The sequence below is a fragment of the Schistocerca serialis genome, chromosome 3 (genome assembly GCF_023864345.2).
Source record: "Schistocerca serialis cubense isolate TAMUIC-IGC-003099 chromosome 3, iqSchSeri2.2, whole genome shotgun sequence".
Lineage (NCBI taxonomy): Eukaryota > Metazoa > Arthropoda > Insecta > Orthoptera > Acrididae > Schistocerca > Schistocerca serialis.
The window spans coordinates 732957057-732978290 of record NC_064640.1 but is presented as its reverse complement, the minus strand read 5'-3'; positions in this window follow the sequence as shown (position 1 = coordinate 732978290).

The window sequence follows — 21234 nt, the reverse complement described above, 5'->3', positions numbered from 1 at the left end:
GTGCCAAGAAACGAATGAGAGAAGGGTAAGTTCTTTTTCAAATTTTCAGGCAATAAACAGAGGACTTGTAATCATTTAAATTACCTGTGTGATTCCTAAAAAAGTGGAGAGTTATAGGCACACCCTTTTACGTTTACTTTTATGATTTTATAAAGTGTTTCAGTGAACTTAACAACTAGGTAGAGTAATTATGCAATATTTAGCAGTTTAATAGTCATCCATTTCAGAAAATCTTTCATCCTAAACTATCTACAGGGAAGAAAGATAGCTGAGGTACATTAACTGCTAGTGATTTATCACGGTTTACTAATATAAAATACAGATGTATTCTATTTAATGTCAAGTGTTCATCATTTTTTCTAAATTTCAACATATGCAGTGCATATTATTTTCCATAATTCCTGAACATGTTTAGAAATAATTTTGTATGATAGCTTCAGTTACAGATGAGAAAGTTGATTATTATTTTCCTAAGCCTTATGGAGGCTCTCAAATCTCCAGTATTGAAAAAAGGCAGTTTAGGTTGCACAGGTTTCCTAGTGTGATCAGATTTATTCAATCTCCTTCACAGTAGATATATTCATTCTCTGGTCAGGCATTATAACGTATTTGTACAACACGTATGCCAAGAATAGATCTTAAGTGGCTGCCAACCATGGACTGTACTACTGGCCCTAGTACTGTGGCATTCTGGCAAAAATTTTGTGTCAAAATCTCATTTTCTTGGTTACACTGAGAAGGTAATAGGTAATCTTTCTTAGCTGTTATTCCTGTTAGACATTTTTTCCACTCTGGCAGCTTGAATCTCTGGATTTCACTAATAGTTACAACAACACCCATCACTGGCACACCCAGTCAACCACATAAACAAACAGTGATTGCATTCACCCATTAGGGCTTATTCACCTCAGCTTGTATAGCCCCATGCTATTTTGTCTGCAGAAATTTTTTACTTCTTGATGTGACAGAGATTCCCCTGGCAGAGACATCACGTACGCTACACACGCATTCAAAAATCAACTTATGATTAGTTCAAAAATCAACTTAGAATGTGTTCTAAGACCAAAGGAGTGTATAGAGAAAGTTCAAAGAAGTGCAGCACGTTTTGTATCATCATGAAATAGGGGTCAGAGTGTCACTGTCATAAAACACGATTTGGGGTGGACATCATTAAAAGAAAGGCATTTTTCATTGCGGCGGTATCTTATCACGAAATTTCAGTCACCAACATTCTGCTCCGAATGCAAAAATATATTGTTGATGTTGACCTACATAAGAAGAAATGATCATCATAACAAAATTAGGAAAATCAGAGCACTCACGGAAGAATATAGCTGTTCGATTCCCCCCCCCCCCCCCCCCCCCCCCCTGCAGTGTTCAAAATTGGAATAACAGAGAATTATTGTGAAGGTGGTTCGATTAACACTCTGCCAGGCACTTAAGTGTGATTTGCAGAGTATCCATGTAGATGTAATTGCAAATGAATATGTCACATTTATTAGATCATTTATTCACACTGTAAACAGAAATGGCCCTATCACATTTCCCTGGGGTACACTGGAAATTACTTTTACATCTGTTAATTTTGTTCTGTTAAGGGTGACATGCTGCGTTCAGTCCACAAGGAAGGCTTGAATCCAGTCAGAAATCTGTTGTGATACTAAAGAAGCTCATAATGTCAGATGCCTTCCAGAGGTCAACGAACGAGGCATTAACCTGTGCGGCATTGTCTGCGGCACTATGTATCTCATGGAGGAACAGAGTGAGCTGAGTTCTGGAAGATCTCTGTTTGACAATCCATGTTGATTTTTACAGAGGAGAGCTTCATTCAACAAAAATGTCATAACTCTTGAGCATAAAACTTGTTGCATTATTATGCAACAGATGCATCTGCCCTATGGGCCTTCCTCAAAATATGGATGACCTGTGCTTTTTTCCAGTCTTTAGGTATCATTCTTTGGTCCAGTGAACTATGATAAACAACTTCTAGTTGGGGTGTATGGTTTTTTTGCATAACCTTTGTAGAATCCTAGAGGTATCTTATCTGGTCATAATGCCTGTCCACTACTAAGTAGTTGTAGTTATTTTTCTGTTTCATGCTCAGTTATGTCAATATCTGCCATTTCGACATTTGTACAATGATTGAAAGGAGAAACCAAGTTGGTTCTCTAACTATCTTCTCCAAGTAATTTTCAGACAAGACATACTGAGTGATGTCGCATGAATCCATCTCTAGCACAAATTTTGATCACATGACCCTCTGTATCTGTACCTGGAAAGTTGAAGTTAACCCCCCCCCCCCCTTCCATTACAACAGCATGATCAGGGAAATCATTAATCATATCCTGCAAGTTCCCTCTCAAGTGCTCTACAGCTCCTGACCCATGATGTTTATAAAAGCAACTGATTGGCATTTTGGACCTATCTTTGTTGCTTAACTTATCCCAGATTAATTCACATTCAGAATCTGTGATACCATTGCTAGATATTATTGAGTTCCTTACTGCAAAAAACATGCTGCCACCATTGGTGACTAACCTATCCTAAGAATAAATATTCCAATCTGAATTTAGGAATTCGCTGCTGTTCACTTTCCTGCTTCCAGTAATAACCTTCAATTAGCAATACTAATTCTTGGACAAGGACCTATCCTTTGATGCTCCTGCTGCTTATTAATATTATATCAACCTGATCCATGAGGACAAGCATTTTCTAAGAACATTGTGGCTGTTGTAACTTCAATTTTGGAAGGCAATACATCTCTTATCCAATGGGGAGATGTGTTTCTCTAACATAAAAAAACCATGTACATGCCACACACACTCTGGTACCCTAGTAGCCATTTAGTTCATGACTATCATGTTAAGGGGAGCCCTACAATTCTGTACTCATAGTGGAGGCTGAGAAATGTGCATCCAATATCATCACAAAGTCATCTGAGCCTCTGTTTTAGACCTTCCCCTCTGCTCCAAACCAGACGATTGTGATCAACCATGAGTATGATGCAACAAATAGTCAGCTCAACATGCATTCTGTGTGAGGCACCAAATTAGCTATACACTGAAAGAAACCAAGGATAGCCTCAGCATCCAAGTGGCAGTCATCATTCATGCCAACATGTGCCACTGTTTGCAGCCGGTTGTACCTGAGATCCCATGGCAAACATACTGAGTGCACACTGGCATTCTTTCCTACCCTGCATGCTATTTCTATGAGGAACTCCATTACACAACTGCCATTGGAGCTCCTTATGATTAGTGTACACATCCTCTGCACTCGTCCAGATTGGGCAGGAAAACTAGATGCTGGCCCAACAAGTGGGGCAAATGGTGCAGCCTCAGAAGTGTTACAAACACAGGTATGTTCTCCTGTGAAACTTGCAGAACTAGCACTCCTGGAAGAAAGGATATTGTGGAGATACAGCTTAGCCACACCCTGGAGGATGTTTCCAGAGTGATTTTTCATTTTGCAATGGACTGTGTGCTGATATGAAACTTCTGGCAGATCACGAATGTGTGCTGGACTGAAACTCAAACTCAGGACCTTCACATTTCACAGGCAAGTGCTCTACTGACTGAGAAATCCAAGCATGATTTATGACCCATCATCACATTTTTACTTCCACCAGGACCTCATCTCCTCTTTTCCAAACTACTGGCAACATGCACAAACTGGGCTAAAGCATGTCTCCACAACATCCTTTGTTCCAGGCCTGCTAGCCCTGCAAGTTTTGCAGTAGCAATTCTGTGAAGTTTGGAAGTTAAGAGATGAGGTAGTGGTGGAAGTAAAGCTGAGATGACAGATCATGAGTCATGCTTGGGTAGCTCATTTGGTAGAGCACTGACAGACAGTTTCAGTCTGCGTTGAAGTTTCATATCCGCACACACTCTACTGCAGAGTGAAAAATTATTCTAGAAAGTTCCAAAAATTAATGTAAGTTCACTATCTGGTATTGTACATGTATGTAAAGCAACTTGTCTTTCTGCCATTTGTTTCTCAGTATATTCAGTTAATGATCCCCCAGGTATTTTGTCAAAGCAGCTGAGTGTGGCAACTGGAGAGGCTGCTTCTGCCATTTTTGATGTAATCACACATTTCTTTTGCGTTTTGGGAGCTTATAAGCATTAACAGTCATTAGACAACCTGTCCATGAGTGTATGCTGTACACTTAATGTCAACATTAGTACTTGAATAGGTAATAAGGCTAACACAAAATAGTAGGCTTCCAGATGTGGTGCCAATGCAGAATGCTCAACAGACTGAAGGCAAGGAAGCTATGTCCTTCAAAGCTTAACCTACACGCAAGAGATGCATAAATTGGCCATATACTGAGATATGATACTATCATTGAGGCGACAGTATAGCAGAAGAACACAAGAAGTACACTGAGACAATCTTACAACACACACCAGCCGACCACTTTTACCTTAGGTGACTTAGTGGTGGCCCAAATTAATTACTCACAAATAGAGTGAAAGTATTAGTGATAGCATATGGGATTATGATATTTCACATATATCTGTAAGGAGCACAATTTTACATAATTCCAGATCATAAGCCTCCAGTCTAAGTTCCCACAAAAGTAAGTACAATGATCGCAGTAATGGGGCTTATTCCCAAGCGCAGAATTGCTTGACATTCATTATAGGCCCGGCTAATGAAAATTCTCCATCCCATGAAACTTCATGGACTAAGTTTCATCAGTACAAGGCAATGCATTTACAAATAAATAACAATGTGTAATCTATTCTAGTAAAACTCCCTGTTACTTCTCACCACATAGACCCATGTACACAGGGAACCACGCTACTCTGCAGAGTCACATCATCAATTAAGTATGGGTTGCCATATCAGCTACCGAAAGGATTACTGCCTGCTTTTATAACATACTTCCCACTACAACATAGGGTCAACACAACTAGTTTCATAATGTTGCTGGTTATGCGGATAACAACTGTAGTTTTATCATCCTGCCTACATCCCAGCCATTGCTACTCCAGTTACTGGAATGGTCACTTTGGGGAATTATACACATGACAGCATCACATCATGTTTGTTGCACAGGCATTGACACTGAGACTCAAAAAATGGTGCAAGCCTACAATGCATGTCCTCAGACTCTGGTTGTGTTGTGCAGCATGTTTCCCCCTGACTCAGATGTGACCACTCTTCAGAGTAGGTTCACACTCATTCAAGGGAGCCATATGATTACTGGTCGTGGAAGCCATCTCAAATTTCCTATATGTGGTTCAGATGACTATCATCACCAGAAGTTTTACAATCTTGGGTGTGGGAAAAGTATTTTCCATGAAGACAACACACCATATGATGGTTTCTGATGACTGCCCACAACTACCTAACTCACACTATTGGAGCTCCTGTAAATGCAGCCACAATTACAGTCAGCATCTTATTACCATTTTGTTCCATGCAGTATTTAATTCCAAAATGTGACAAATTGTCCAAAGAAAAATTATGGTATCAACAGTGACTCAGGAAGACCTAACAGTCTTCTTTGCAATGTATTATCCCATCTCCATTACTTGTGACAGACCTGTAGATCCGTGGCACACGCTTAGGTTTTTATTTTGTTCAAAGTGCCATATCCAACCCAGCAAGCCCATAGCCCACTGTCACAAATATATGACCACATGAGCTCACATATCTCTATGTGGATGTGAAATCAGGGTGTTATCATTGGCTATTGATGGTACCAAAGTGTCTGAAGGCAGAGTCAGCCTATCCTCCATCATAATCAACAGTTATAATGACACAAATGGGTGACTAACAGACTGGCCAGCACTGGCCAGTAAGTAGAGGCCTTGTTCACCACCACTGACTCCATCATCAGACCAGTACAAGGATAGTGTTGCATAGCAATATCAATGTCTCGCCAGAGCTAGAGATACTCTCTCACCACAAGGCAGATCACTGCTGACCATGGAAGTGTAAGCCATATCAATAGTTGGTGTCACTGTGACATCATGACACTTTTAAAAGTTTCCGTCATAGACTGCATACTTCACATGATGTTCAATACTCATTACACTGCTTACTCAAGCTGCCTGCCTGACTACTCTATGGATGATGGCCCTGAGTTACCTGGGCTGCATTTGTGGATGTTATTTGGATTGACTGTGACTATGCTACTGATGTCTTGCTCTGCACTGGTTTAAAGAGTCCTACTATGGACTGGTAACTGAACAAATGTATTAACATTTGTTGTGATGTTCATGACTGCAATGACTTTTATGGATTTAAAAAGAATAATGAGCCAGGGTAAACAACTGTTTAGTGACAAGCTGCATGAGACATTACATGTGGACTGATAAATAACAGCTCAGATGTTGATATTTTAAATACATGGCAAAGACAAAAGTCATTGCAGGGACAGCAATTAAAGCATCTACAAGAGCTACTCATTGTTGTAATGTGGGAACATAATGATTTATCTCACATCCAAAAGGGCATGATCATTGGTTTTCAGATCAAGAGTGGAAGCATTTCCATAATGGCAAAGTTTGTAAACTGTTTGCATGTTGCTGGCATTAAAGTACACCGGAATGGCAAGATGGTGCTATAAGAAACCTGTGCTAAGGCAGCTCTGGTACACCATGAGCCATTGATGAAATGGGTGAATGATGGTTGCACAGATGTGTATGGGTAAACAGATGTGCAATTGTTGAGCAGCAAACTACCCAGATGAACCAATGGGATGCCAACAGTCTCTCTTCAATGACAGTTCATCAAACATTTCTGCATGTGGACCTCTGCAAAAGGCACCTGGTTTATGCAACTATACTGACTGCTGTTTATCAGCAAAGAAAGGTAGAATTTTCACATGAGTACCACAACTAGATGTCCACTAAGTGGCAACAATTGGCCATTCCAGGAGAATCACATTTTGTGCTGACTGTGACAGATGGTCATTGACGTAAACAGGATGAAACATCCTAAATCAAACACCCTGCAACACCAACACATATGATGGGTCTAAGCTGAAGGAGGGAGCGTTATGGTCTGGGGAATGGTCTTGTGGCATTCCCTGGGTGATCTAGTCACTATGGAAGGCACAATAGATGCATGAATGCTTTGGGACCATTTCCACCACTACATGCAGTTTTTTTTCCCTCAGAAAGATAGCATCTACCAGCAGGGCAAAGCAATGTACAACACAGCTTGCAGTGTACACTGAGCAGCCAAAACATTATGACCACTGCCCACCATGACACTGGATGGTGTTGCAGGCACGTGATGAGGTAACAAATGTATGTAAGCAGAGAAGACATGCAAGGGGGATCACCCGAGTGAAGATATAGGCTGAAAATGGGGAAACCCACTGACATAAGCGACTTTGACAAAGGACAAATTATTACTTAGCAGAGACTGTGAACGAGTACCTTGAAAACAGCGACGCTGGTGAAATGTTCACATGCTAATGTCATGAGCATCTACATCCACAGACTGTGGGGTTTGGAGGCTCATCTGCTCTATAAAATAGGATGTATTGTGATTTGTGGCATCTCTGCCAAAAGATCACTGGTTTGCACACTGGTGTGCGCAGAAGTGTTTTGGAGCACACTATTCATCATACACTGTTAAATATGGAGCTCCACAGCAAGCCATCCCTACATGTTTCCATGTTGAGCCAATGGCATCATCAGTTATGAGTGCCATGGCCATGGGACTATTGGGATTGATAAATAGAAATTATTGCCTGTTTGGGTGAATCACACTTTTGCTATATTAGGTTGCTGGTCATCTCCACAGACACTACTAAGGTGAAGGTGGCTGGAAACATGCAGCAGGCCACAGATGCAGGCTGGTAGGAGCAGTATTATGGTATGGGAAACATTATTCTAAGCTTTTGTGGAGCCTGTGGTAGTAATCAAAGACACGCTGATAGCTGAAAATCACCTGAATCCCTTCAAACCTGATGTCTTCCCCAACGGCGATGCCATCTTTCAGCAGCATAATTGTCCATTTATCAGTGCCAAAACCTTGATACAGAAGTGTTATAGCGAACTCATGCTGATGTCTCAGCAACCAAATTCACCTGATGTAAATCCTGTGGGACCCACCTGTGTCGCAATCAGTGGCATCACTGCATACACAAATCAGTGGCCCATTATTAGCATGAATTACATGAACTATGAATAGACGTCTAAAGCCATATACCAGCACAAACCTACCAAAAATGTGTCAGATCCCTGATACACAGAATCAGTTATGTATTTCATTCCCGACTCATCAGTGTATGTGCATGGTTTGAAAAGCACAGCTGATTTAAACCCAACCGAGAATCAGTAGGACCACATTGATCAGGCTGTTTGCGCTGTGGATCCTCAACCCAGAACCATAGTACAGCTGGCCACAGTGCTGGAGTTGATTATAGTTCCACATTCTTACCAGTCCCTTCCAAAATCTCATCGGCATCTTTCATAGACAGCCATAAGGGAAGAGGTAGTTATATGGGCTTTTGACAGGTATTCACTTTAGTGTGACTGAACAGTGTAGTTGATGCAAGAGTAGAAATTCTGAGTTACAACTTACAAACGCGAAAATCTCCTTTAGCATAGATATCATCCACTGCACTGCCACCATCTTTAGTAGGTACATATGGCTTGAAGTCTTAATATGTAAATAACAGCAACAGAATTTTACAGTTTTTGAGGTGTCAGACAGTGTCAGTCAAAAAGCTTACTTTTTCTTATGGACTGGACGTTATGTGTTTTATTCACTACATGTGCTAGCCCCAGTAGCCAGCCCAGAAACATTGTCATTTGTATAAACGTGATTGTCACTAGCAGCATACTATCATCACTAACAGACTGAGAGAAATTAGTATATAAATATCCCTTTAGATGTCAATAATCTTATCCACCATATATGGGCTCTTTTATTCATAACAGACTCATGCAGTATGAGCCAAATGGAAGAGGTATGACACAATTCCTTAAAATTACAATTGAGCAAGGACTTGATATCCAAGCAGCAAGCATTTTAAGCAATTAATAAACCACTCTGAACAGAAGTAGCCTTATTGCACACAGTGCTTTATTGAACATGAATGCAAACATTGCTTTATTGTAATACACTCTACCAGTATTGCAGCATTGCAGCATGTTTCAATACTGCTGAAGGCCTGGATTGATTTTCTTTATTTATGGTAAGTTTGCAGAGCCTACCAAGTCGATTAGTGTATGCTGCATCTTCAGTTCAATGTACTCTGCAATATGTCTGCATGAAAAGCTTGTCAAAATCGATTAATGAGCTTTGACAATAAAGTGAAAATGAAATCAGAATATAGTGTATATCATTTCATTAATTAGAGTGCTACATTTATGTTTCTTTACGCATGATGAATCAATTGGGAATACAAAGCAGTGAAGGAAGGTCATAAACAATGGAGCAAATTTAGTTACGTAGCTTTCTACTACAAACAGACCCAATGTTTTCTAATATTCATCAAACATCACTTAGAAGCCAAAATAAAAAATTTGAAAATTTTCATCAATACCTAAAATTTTGTAGTAGAATGTTATACATCATATAAAATGTAAATGATATCAGTAAACAGCCATTATCATTTCAAGTAGACACAAGTCCAACAGTAACGTTACGTAACATGGTAATATACTACAGAACAGGTTTACCACCATTGTCACTAGCTGACAACCGTATAACTTTATGTTACAAGAAAAGAATACCAGTCAAGCTTATGTTCAGAACAGAAGCCAGTCAGAAGCAAGTGTGAAGAGTTAACCAGGTTATTTTCTTCAGAATGCAGGTTCACGTGTTTGGGCATATAACTTTCTCAGGTGTGGAGTGTGCCAGTTCCTCATTTCTTGAAGTTTTTTACAACATTTCAATTTTCTGTGTTTTTTGTGTTATTTGGGACAATATGAGTAATCTTTTCTACTAATAACCATAAAAATTAGTTTGTTGACGTATAATTTGTAAATCATCACAAACAGTAGCTAATTATGTAAATTTCCTACCTATTTCATGTGTATGGCATCAAGCTTTTGGTGAAACATGTGTTACAGTAAAAACAGTTGTGTAAGGAAGAGGAGGTATAACTGATGTTAAAGCCAGAGAGGAAAAATATCTTTCTCATTTCTCACACGCGCACTCATTATGATGCCACCCCCACACCTGAACCAAACAATAATGAAACTGGTACCTTCCCTCAACATTTCTGTCACTGTACTGGCTTATAACCTCTGTAGATCTGTACATTGAATGGGTGAGATTTAGATCCCTGTCTTGACATCTAGAGTTTGATATTCTGTGGATTCCCTACATCACAGCAAGCAATTACTAGAATGTCTTCACAGCAGAATTTGTCCTCTAGCCTAGTAAATTCTACATCTCAAACTATCTATGTACTCTTCAAATCATCATACAGTTTGTAGTAGATACAGTACCAGTATCATTTTACTCCCTTCTTGTTCCATTTCCAATTAATGTGTGGGAAGAATGACTTTCAATATGCCATTTAGTAGGAAGGAATTTATCTAATTGTGCAGTAATGGTTACTATGCTAAGTATTTTTACAACATTTAAAACTTTTCTAGGTTCATTTCAGAACTCTGAATTTTAAAACTTGTAGGACCCTGATGAAGGATAATAATAATGTTAGTGATGAGCTCTTGCAGACTATTCAGGCTTATGAGTGTTTCAAAACTTTTCCTTCAATATTCTGCATCTTCTACATAATTCAGTTTGAACAAACTACAAGTGACAAAACATACAGTGCCACTGAATGTACATGTAAACTGTACTCCTCCAATAGCTTTGACATTGATAGAACATGACTAGTTTTTGGGGTGTTTTACACAAACACTGAATCCACTGCAGTGTAACCAATCTATTCAATGACAATACACAATTATTCAAATCATCTACTGTCTCCAAAAGTCAGTTTTCCATTACAAGTAACATAAAATTCCAAGTGCTGCATCATTCAGTACTCTGCAAGCAAAATTGGATATTTCAGTTTGACAGAATTCTTACTCCACAGCTCCACACAAAATAATGAAGTTGACACCTTTGTCTCAGAGGTTAATAAGCTTACAGAAACACACTGAATATTATGTAGAGAGCCCTTTTGTGGTTATTATTGCTAGTGAATTTACCTATCACATACCAAAAGACATTTGAAACGATAGTCTTAAAATGTAGCCAGTGTTTCAAGATAGAAGCTGAATCCTATTATTCTAATAGTGTCCATATTGTGGGACAAAGGTAGCGAATGCTGAGATAATCCTGTTACATAAGTTGCACAATATATGGACAGGTCCACAGGTAACAAGAACCCATTTCCTGCAGTCCACTGATGAGATAGGTTTTCCTTCAGGGTGCCTTTACTGTACTTTGATTATCAATTGTATCCTTACATTACTACAGGGAAATTTTGTTATGGTTCCTCTCAAAGGAAAATAGCCAATGGCCTTCCCCATCCATTTCCTACTAGAGTTTATAATCTGTTTCATTGTCAATACGTCGTTAAATGCTAGTGCACCTTCTTTCCTTTCTTATTTTGTAAATGATGTTTCAGGTATTTAACAACTTTTTAATTGAGCTATATGGTAAAATCAAGTTCTGTTTCCTTCTAATAAAAATCAGGGGCAGGTGCTGTTCTGATTCAACACATATAAATGATGCAATGTTATGTAATGTATCAGGTAATTAGTGATTTGTGGGATCTTCAAGTAGCTGGATGTCTGTTAGAGATGAAATGTTGCTGGGTTGTACTTCAACTTATAAAACAGCCAAGAAGGGGGATAAAATCTGTTATGTCACTTCATCTGACTATTTCAGAATGACTGATGAACTGAATGAACTGACTGAAAAATCCTGCCTTTAATCCCAAACCAATTTACTGGAGATACATAGATGAATGGTGTGGTAGCAAAATTCTTTCTGCTTGTGCTTTAATGTGAATAGAGAACCACCCATGTGTGAGCATGTGCCACAATTTAGAAGAAGAGTCAGTAACCACATCAGAATTCTATCAAAAATCATTTTCTGCTCTGAGTCATTATTTTATACATATAACTCTTAAAATGAAGAACAAGTGTGTGAGTGGAAGACTGGCATCTCAACCCAAGGTCAGTAAGCAAAATTGGAAAGAACCTACATGTGAGCAATATTGTTGTGTTTCCTTTGTTTCTGATGTTAAGGGGATTTATTCGCTATCAATTTATTGCCCAAGATACCACAATTAAAGAGCATTAACACATTCTAATGGTTAAACAGTGGAGGCTTAATTTTGACAATAAAAATTATGATCCTACACCAAATCAATGCTCCTAGCTACACAGTGGTCACAGGTAGCACTTACCAAAAAAGGGAATAGAGGTCCTTTTTTGATTTTCATTGCTGCACAAAATTATATAACCCTACCACAAAGGAGCATTTTTTATATTAAATAGCTGAAGCACAACTCATTGGAGACACTATTAAGTAAGAATGTAGATAACTACTACTGCCACTAGGAGTTATTTTTGTGATAACCAGACACATAACTTGCTACCATATGGGTACACTACTATGATTCATGAAGACACTCTGACAACTTTCATATTTTCTAACTGTGTTGGACATGCAAATAAGATAATAACTATAACAGATGGCATTACTACACAGAAACTAATCACTTCTGTTCTAATTGTAATTTATATATTTCTTCTTATTTCTGCACAAATAATATTATTGGAAAGACGTACCCAGTATTTGGTGCATGTCCCATACCATAAACAGACCTAACATAAAATCTAAGATGTTGCATCCAGTAATTTTAATACACTCACTGGACGATTTCCAGAGGAATGAACTCGTAATTTGGTATTGCATCTTGCACACAATTAGGGAGGAGCTTCTGTTTGGTTTTGCTGCCTTACCCTGTACTGGATCCATACTCGTGGGTAGAACTAATTGTAGCTGCACCCTCTATTGAGCCACCATCATGTGATGTACTGCTGCTCTTGCACACAGATGATAGCGTATACTTGGCTTTCCGTGGGATGGGGAGAGGCCCTAGCTGTGGAGGCAATGAGGGGACCACCTGGAATGGGGGTATAGGTTGCCTAACACCAGCTGGCCAAGGGCCTGCTTGCTCCTACCTGCAACAGCACAAACACATCCATGCCACTCTGCCACTTAAATAAGTGTCACATCCAGTAATTTTAATACACTCTCTGCACAATTTTCACAAATGAATTTCTGTTGTGATATTTCATCTTGCACAAATTTAGGAAGGTGCTTCTGTTTGGTTGTGGATCCATACCCTGTACTAGATCCATGCTCATGGGTAGAACCAATTCTAGCTGCACCCTCTGTTGTGCTGTTGCACACAGGTGATACCACATACATGACTTTCCGTGGGATAGGGCACTGCCCTAGCTGTGGAGGCAGTGAGGGGGCCAACTGGGATGGGGGTACAGGTTGCCTAACACCAGCTGGCCACAGCCCTACATTTTCCTCCCTGCAACAGCACAAACACATCCAAGCCGCTCTGCAGCTCTGTCAGTTAAATAAGTGTCACATCCAGTAATTTTAATACACTCTTTGCACAATTTCAAGAAATGAGCTTGTGTTGTGATATTGCATCTTGCACAAAATAAGGAAGGAGCTTCTGTTTGGTTGTGGTGCCTTACCCTGTACTGGATCCATGCCCGTGGGTAGAACCAATTGTAGCTACACCCTCAGTTGAGCCACCATCACGTGATGTCCTGCTGCTGTTGCACACAGTTGATACCATATACATAGCTTTCTGCAGGTTGGGGAGAGGCCCTCACTGTGGAGGAAGTGAGGGGACCAACTGGAATGAGGGTACAGGTTGCCTAACTCCAGCTGGCCACAGCCCTGCTTGCTCCTCCCTGCAACAGCACAAACACATCCATGCCACTCTGCCACTTAAATAAGTGTCACATCCAGTAATTTTAAAACACTCTCTGCACAATTTCCACAAATGAGTTTCCGTTGTGATATTTCATCTTGCACAAAATTAGGAAGGTGCTTCTGCTTGGTTGTGGTACCTTACCCTGTATTGGATCCATGCTCGTGGGTAGAACCAATTGTAGCTGCAATCTCTGTTGCGCTGTTGCACACAGGTGATACCATATACATGACTTTCCGTCGCATAGGGCACTGCCCTAGCTGTGGAGGCAGTGAGGAGGCCAACTGGGGTGAGGGTACAGGTTGCCTAACACCAGCTGGCCACAGCCCTGCTTGCTCCACCCTGCAACAGCACAAACACATCCATGCCACTCTGGCACTTAAATAAGAGTCACATCCAGTAATTTTGAAACACTCTCTGCACAATGTCCACAAATGAGTTTCAGTTGTTATATTTCATCTTGCACAAAATTAGGAAGGCGCTTCTGCTTGGTTGTGGTGCCTTACCCTGTACTGGATCCATGCTCGTGGGTAGAACCAATTGTAGCTGCACCCTTTGTTGCGCTGTTGCACACAGATGATACCATATACATGACTTTCCGTGGGATGGGGCACCGCCCTAGCTGTGGAGGCAGTGAGGGGGCCAACTGGGATGGGGGTACAGGTTGCCGAAAACCAGCTGGCACAGCCCTGCTTGCTCCTCCCTGCAACAGCACAAACGCATCCATGCCACTCTGCCACTTAAATAAGTAATTTTAAAACACTCTCTGCACAATTTCCACAAATGAGTTTCTGTTGTGATATTCCATCTTGCACAAAATCAGGAAGGTGCTTCTGCTTGGTTGTGGTACCTTACCCTGTATTGGATCCATGCTCGTGGGTAGAACCAATTGTAGCTGCACCCTCTGTTGCGCTGTTGCACATGGATGATACGATATACATGACTTTCTGTGGGATGGGGCACCGCCCTAGCTGTGAAGGTAGTGAGGGGGCAAACGTGGAAGGGGGTACAGGTTACCTAATCCCAGCTGACCACAGCCCTGCTTGCACCTCCCTGCAACAGCACAAACACATCCATGCCACTCTGCAGCTCTGCCACTTCAATAAGTGTCACATCAAGTAATTTTAATACACTCCTTGTACAATTTCTACAAATGAGTTTGTGTTGTGATATTCCATCCTGCACAAAATCGGGAAGGCGCTTCTGTTTGGTTCTTGTGCCTTACCCTGTATTGGATCCATGTTAGTGGGTAGAACCAATTATACCTGCAGCCTCTGTGAACTATTGCACACACCTGATACCATATACATGGCTTTCCGCAGGACGGGGAGACGCCCTAGATGTTCAGGTAGTGAGGGGGCTAACTGGGATGGGGGTACTGGTTGCCTAACACCAGCTCACCACAGCCCTCCTTGCACCTCCCTGCAACAGCACAAACACATCCATGCTGCTCTGCAGCTCTGCCACTTAAATAAGTGTCACATCCAGCAATTTTAATACACTCTCTGCACAATTTCCACAAATGAGTTTCTGTTGTGATATTGCATCTTGCACAAAATTAGGAAGGCGCTTCTGCTTGGTTGTGGTGCCTGACCCTGTACTGGATCGATGCTCATGGGTAGAACCAATTGTAGCTGCACCTACTGTTGAGCTGTTGCACACAGATGATACTGTATACATGGCTTTCTGCGGGACGGGGAGACGCCCTAGCTGTGGAGGCAGTGAGGGGGCCAACTGGGATGGGGCTACAGGTTGCCTAACAACAGCTGGCCACAGCCCTGCTTGCTCCTCCCTGCAACAGCACAAACACATCCATGCCACTCTGCCACTTAAATAAGTGTCACATCCAGTATTTTTGATACACTCTCTGCACAATTTCCAGAAATGAGTTTGTGTTGTGATATTGCATCTTGCACAAATTTAGGAAGGTGCTTCTGCTTGGTTGTGGTGCCCTACCCTGTATTGGATCCATGCTCGTGGGTAGAACCAATTGTAACTGCACCCTCTGTTAAGCCACCATCATGTGATGTCCTGCTGCTGTTGCACACAGGTGATACCGTATACATAGCTTTCCGCAGGATGGGGGGAGGCTCTCGCTGTGGAGGCAGTGAGGGGGCTAACTGGGATAAGGTTACAGGTTGCCTAACACCAGCTGGCCACAGCCCTGCTTGCTCCTCCCTGCAACAGCACAAACACATCCATGCCACTCTGCCACTTAAATAAGTGTCACATCCAGTTATTTTAATACACTCTCTGCACAATTTCCACAAATGAGTTTCTGTTGTGATATTCCATCTTCCACAAAATTAGGAAGGTGCTTCTGCTTGATAGTGGTGCCTTACCCTGTACTGGATCCATGCTCATGGGTAGAACCAATTGTAGCTGCACCCTCTGTTGCGCTGTTGCACACAGGTGTTACCATATACATGACTTTCCGTGGGATAGGGCACTGCCCTAGCTGTGGAGGCAGTGAGGGGCCCAACTGGGATGAGGGTACAGGTTGGCTAACACCAACTGGCCACAGCCCTGCTTGCTCCTCCCTGCAACAGCACAAACACATCCATGCCACTCTGCCACTAAAATAAGTGTCGCATCCAGTGATTTTAATACACTCTCTACACAATTTCCATAAATGAGTTTGTGTTGTGATATTGCATCTTGCACAAAAAAAGGAAGGAGCTTCTGTTTGGTTGTAGTGCCTTACCCCATACATGATTTTGGCTGGTGGCTAGAACCAATTGTATCTGCACCCTTCTCTGAGCCAAACTCATGTGATGTACTGGTACTGTTTTATAGAAAAACTAGTTTATACATGGCATTTATTGGGATGGTGAGAGGCCCCACCTGCAGAGGCAGTGAGAGGGTCAACTTGGATGGTGATAGAGGCTGCCTAACACCAGCTGGTCACAGCCCTTCTATCTCCTCCCTTCAATACTACAAACACATCTATGCCTCTTTACAGCTGTGCTCGTTTTTTAAGTTTTATGTGCAGTAATTTTAATACACTCTCGGTACAACTTATGGAAGAATAAAATTGGCACTTTGTGTTTTGGAATTTCACCTTGCACAATATTATCAAGGAGCTTCTGTTTAGTTGCAGTGTCTTACCCTGTACAGGAGCTTTTCTGGTGGGGAGACCCAATTATAGCTGGAGACTTTTCTGACCCTTCTTCATATGACGAACTGGCTGTGTTATGTAGGGACACTGTAGTAGACATGTCTTCTGATGCAGTGGGGACAGGTCGCAACCGCTTACCCAGTGAGAGGCCCAATGAGATTAGAGGTGGAGGCTGCTTAACAGTAGATGCCGCAGCTCTGCTTGCACCTCCCTGCAACAGCAGAATCACATCTATGGCACTCAAAAGTCCTCAGCTTAAGTGTCCCATTCAGTAATTTTGATGTGTTTTGGTATTCCATCTCACATAAAATTAGCAAGGAATTCTGTTCAGTTGTGGTGCCTTACCTTGTACAGGACCTTTGCTTGTGGGGAGACCCAATTATAGCTGCAGACTTTTCTGACCCCTCTTCATATGATGACCTAACACTGTTATGTTGGGACACTGTAGTACATGTGACTTCTGATGCAGTGGGGATATGTCCCAACCGCTTACCCAGTGAGAGGCCCAACGGGATTAGCGGTGGAGGCTGCCTAACACAAGCCTGCCGCAACCCAGCTTGCTCCTTCCTGCAACAGAACAAACACATCTGTGCCATTTGGCAGCTCCAGACCTTAGTTAAAGTGTCACATCCAATAATTATGATGTGTCTGGGTATTCCATCTTGCATGAAATAACCAAGGATTTCTGTTTGGATGTGGTGCCTTACCTTGTACAGGAGCTTCGTTGGTGGATAGACCTCATTGTAGTGGGATGCTTTTCTGAGTCACCTTCATGTAATGTAAAGCTGCTGTTGCACACAGACACTGCAGTATACAAGGGTTTTGGTGCATTGGGGACAGGCAGTGTCAGCTAACACATTGTGGGGGCTGACTGAGATTTGGGTAGAGGCTGAAAATTATCAAGGTGTTCAGTTCAGTTGCGGTGCCCTACCTTGTACTGGAGCTTTGCTTGTGGGTAAATTGAATTGTAGCTGCATGCTTTTCTGAGCCATGTTCATGTGATGTAATGCTGCTGTTGCACAGGGACATCTCAGTATATGGGGCTTTAAGTGGGCTGGGGAAAGACCCCAGTAGGAGAGGCAGTGAGGGGGCCAACTGGGAAGGGGACATAGGAGGTCTAACACCAGCTGGACACAGGCCTTCTACCTTCTCCTTGTGACAGCACAAATACATCTATGCTACTCTGCAGGTCTGGTCCTTTGGAGTGAATAATAAATCTCACTGAAATTATTTACCTGTCTAAATTTCCTTCTCCTACATAATTTCAGAAGAATGGAATTCAGTTTAATGCTAACTATGAAGGACAGTTATTAAATTTTTATCATCACCTCAAAAAATAAGTTTTCATCATTATTTTTCTGTTTATTTGCAGGTGCATGTTCACAGACTCAGTACACACTGAAAACCACACACTACAATAATCCCTATCATAGCACACTTCTTGAAGAGAGAAAACAAAATGGTATAGACCATAAATAAAGTGGAGCATCATGCAATGATTTGTTGATATCTTTTGTACATTTGAACAGAAGAAACATGGCGCTCAATTTATATAGAGTTCACACAATCAAGGCAATAGTGGATAAATTGGAAATTAGTCAATGATCTGTTTTCAGTATCTTACACAATGAAATATTGAATATGAAAAATATTGCTACCTGTTGGTTCCACAGCTATTCACACCATAACAAAAAGCATGCCAAACTGAAACCACAGCAGAAATACTGCAGCTGTCATGGTCATCCAATTGCCATCTCTAGTCACCCAGTCACCTGGATAAGTGTATGGTGTAGCACTGTGACCATGAAACAAAGGTGTCTTGGTGTGGTGCAAGCAGCAAACAGGTGAACTGTCAAATGAGCATATTACCAAAATCTCCTGTTGAGGTAGGGGGACTACCAAATGAAGAATCAGGGGAAGCAGTCTGAGTGTGTGTTTTTACACACACTGCTTCTTTGGGCTATCAAACATTGCCATGTAATGTCTTGACATGTCAGCCTGTGAGATTTTCCATGTCTTTGGATGAAGAAATCATTGTGAGCATTTCCAGAAAGACCCATTTTCAATGTGAAATGTTTCCTGAACAGCCAAACACAGATTTATACAGAATATTCAGAGAATTTCAAACACAATCAAATTGCTGCAAATCATACATTGACTTGTTCTAAATAATCCAATTTACACTTACATTACACTAGTCACCAAATCTCAGTCATAAGTGGGGTGAGAGAAAAATGGAAATGTGCACTGTCACTGAAAATTATTGTATCTTTTAGATAGGAGTACATCATACTTCCTATATGTACGTGATTCATAAGTGATATAAATGATTGCATGAGACCTACAGTAGCTTAACCATTATTTGCATGTTCTTCGTAGGCACTGTGTTGACTCCCAATGAAGTTTGGAAGATACCATTACACATACGTCATCTGCTCACCACTCCATGTGGTAGAATCTTTGGAAAGCTTGAAGTAGGTGAGACACGCACTGTAGTCTTAGTAACATCTGATGTTGTACAAAGGTTTCTGCATTTAATTTTCTGAAAAACTGGAAATGTTAATTTTGTGACAGTGCAAGGTTGACTCATCAACATAATTTATGTCTGTTGTTTGTGTAGGATGTAATCCCATGATTTCTGTTATCTTGGGCTATGCTGAAAAAAATGAAATGACAGAAATTCGATATATTGGAGCTGGTTTTATAAATGAATTGCTCATTTCCCCATTTATTTATTGATTCATTCATTGTACTTTCTCAGTGTTGCTGACGCCATGTTTCTAGGATACACACTGTTGGGTGTGTAGTATATGGATCAACTAATATGAGCCTTCAGGAGGAGTTCACTAGCAAATTCAATGCCTGCGGCAAGTTCTTAATCTTTATTGACCTTGTTATGGCATGTGAGGAAGACTTCCGCTCTCCCAGAAGTGTTGCCCAAGGTTTTAACAGTAACTGTGGATGCACTCTGTGACACACTAAGCAGTGATTAGTTTGCACTTTGCCAAAGGGTGGCTTTGTAGGTTTATGATTTTTTTCTGTAAACAATATGAATTGTATGCATATTGTCAACACATAAATGTACGCAATACAGATACATAAATGTATAGACAAACACATGTAATTTAATGCTTTTTATTTGTGCAGCATATTATATTCAATAATTGTAGAATGTCTCTTAACCGTAACAGATAATAATTAGCATAATTGTCACCATAATCTATGTGCCGATTCAGGCAATCTCTGAAGGTACCTGTAGAAACAATTTTCTAGTTGGTTTTTAGGGTATTCCTGAATGAACGTGTTTTTCTCTTAAGTCTCTGATCACTTGTAAAAGTTTGTCGTAATATGTAATTCCACTGTGTAAGAAACCATGTTGTATTTTTGCTTTGCTTTTCCTACTGAGAAATAAGCGGTCACTGGATTTGGTTCCATATTCATCCTTTAGTGTCCCTGGGAAGCAGCCTGTCATGAAAGAATCATTTATGATTTGTACTAAAGAGTTTTTCACACTGACTGTACAGTTCTTCTGTATGCACAGAGGCCCTTCATTTTTTAGACTGTGCTTAAAAGTGCATAGTTGCACTGTAGTGTTGGGTCATAGAATTATTGTATTTGGTGAGTTTCTGTTCAGACTGTGTTTTGTCAAACGTCTGTTGTATGTAGCTTGGTACCTATGTTTCTGATGTATTGAACTGCAATGTGTGCTCCATTCCTGGGATTATATATTGTGGTACCATGATACTTCAGTGGTATGTTTCTTGTGTTTTCTTCTATTTGTTTCCTCTTTGGTGTTTTCCAGACTGCATTGATTTTGTTTTCTGGTAATTTTTCGAGATAATTTTTTAATAATTATGCATCAAAATATTCAATCAATCGAAAACAAACTCTTAAACTCACAAGTAGATATAGAAAGCAGTGGTATAAGAACTACTGTTCTCTGTGTAACTGAGCATTGGCTAAAAAACAATGACATAACTTGTATAAACTTAGACAGTTATAAGTTAGTATGATACTTTTACAGAGAGTATTTTAAAATTGGTGGTAGCTCCATATTTGTTAGAGATTGCCTCTCCTGCCCTGTAACTGCAATTCCATTGGAAAGGTATGCAATTGAAAAACATTTTGAGTGTAGTGGTATAAGTATTCAACTGCAAAATGCCACCCATGTAATAATGTCTTTAAACAGAGCTCCCAGTGGTGATTTCAG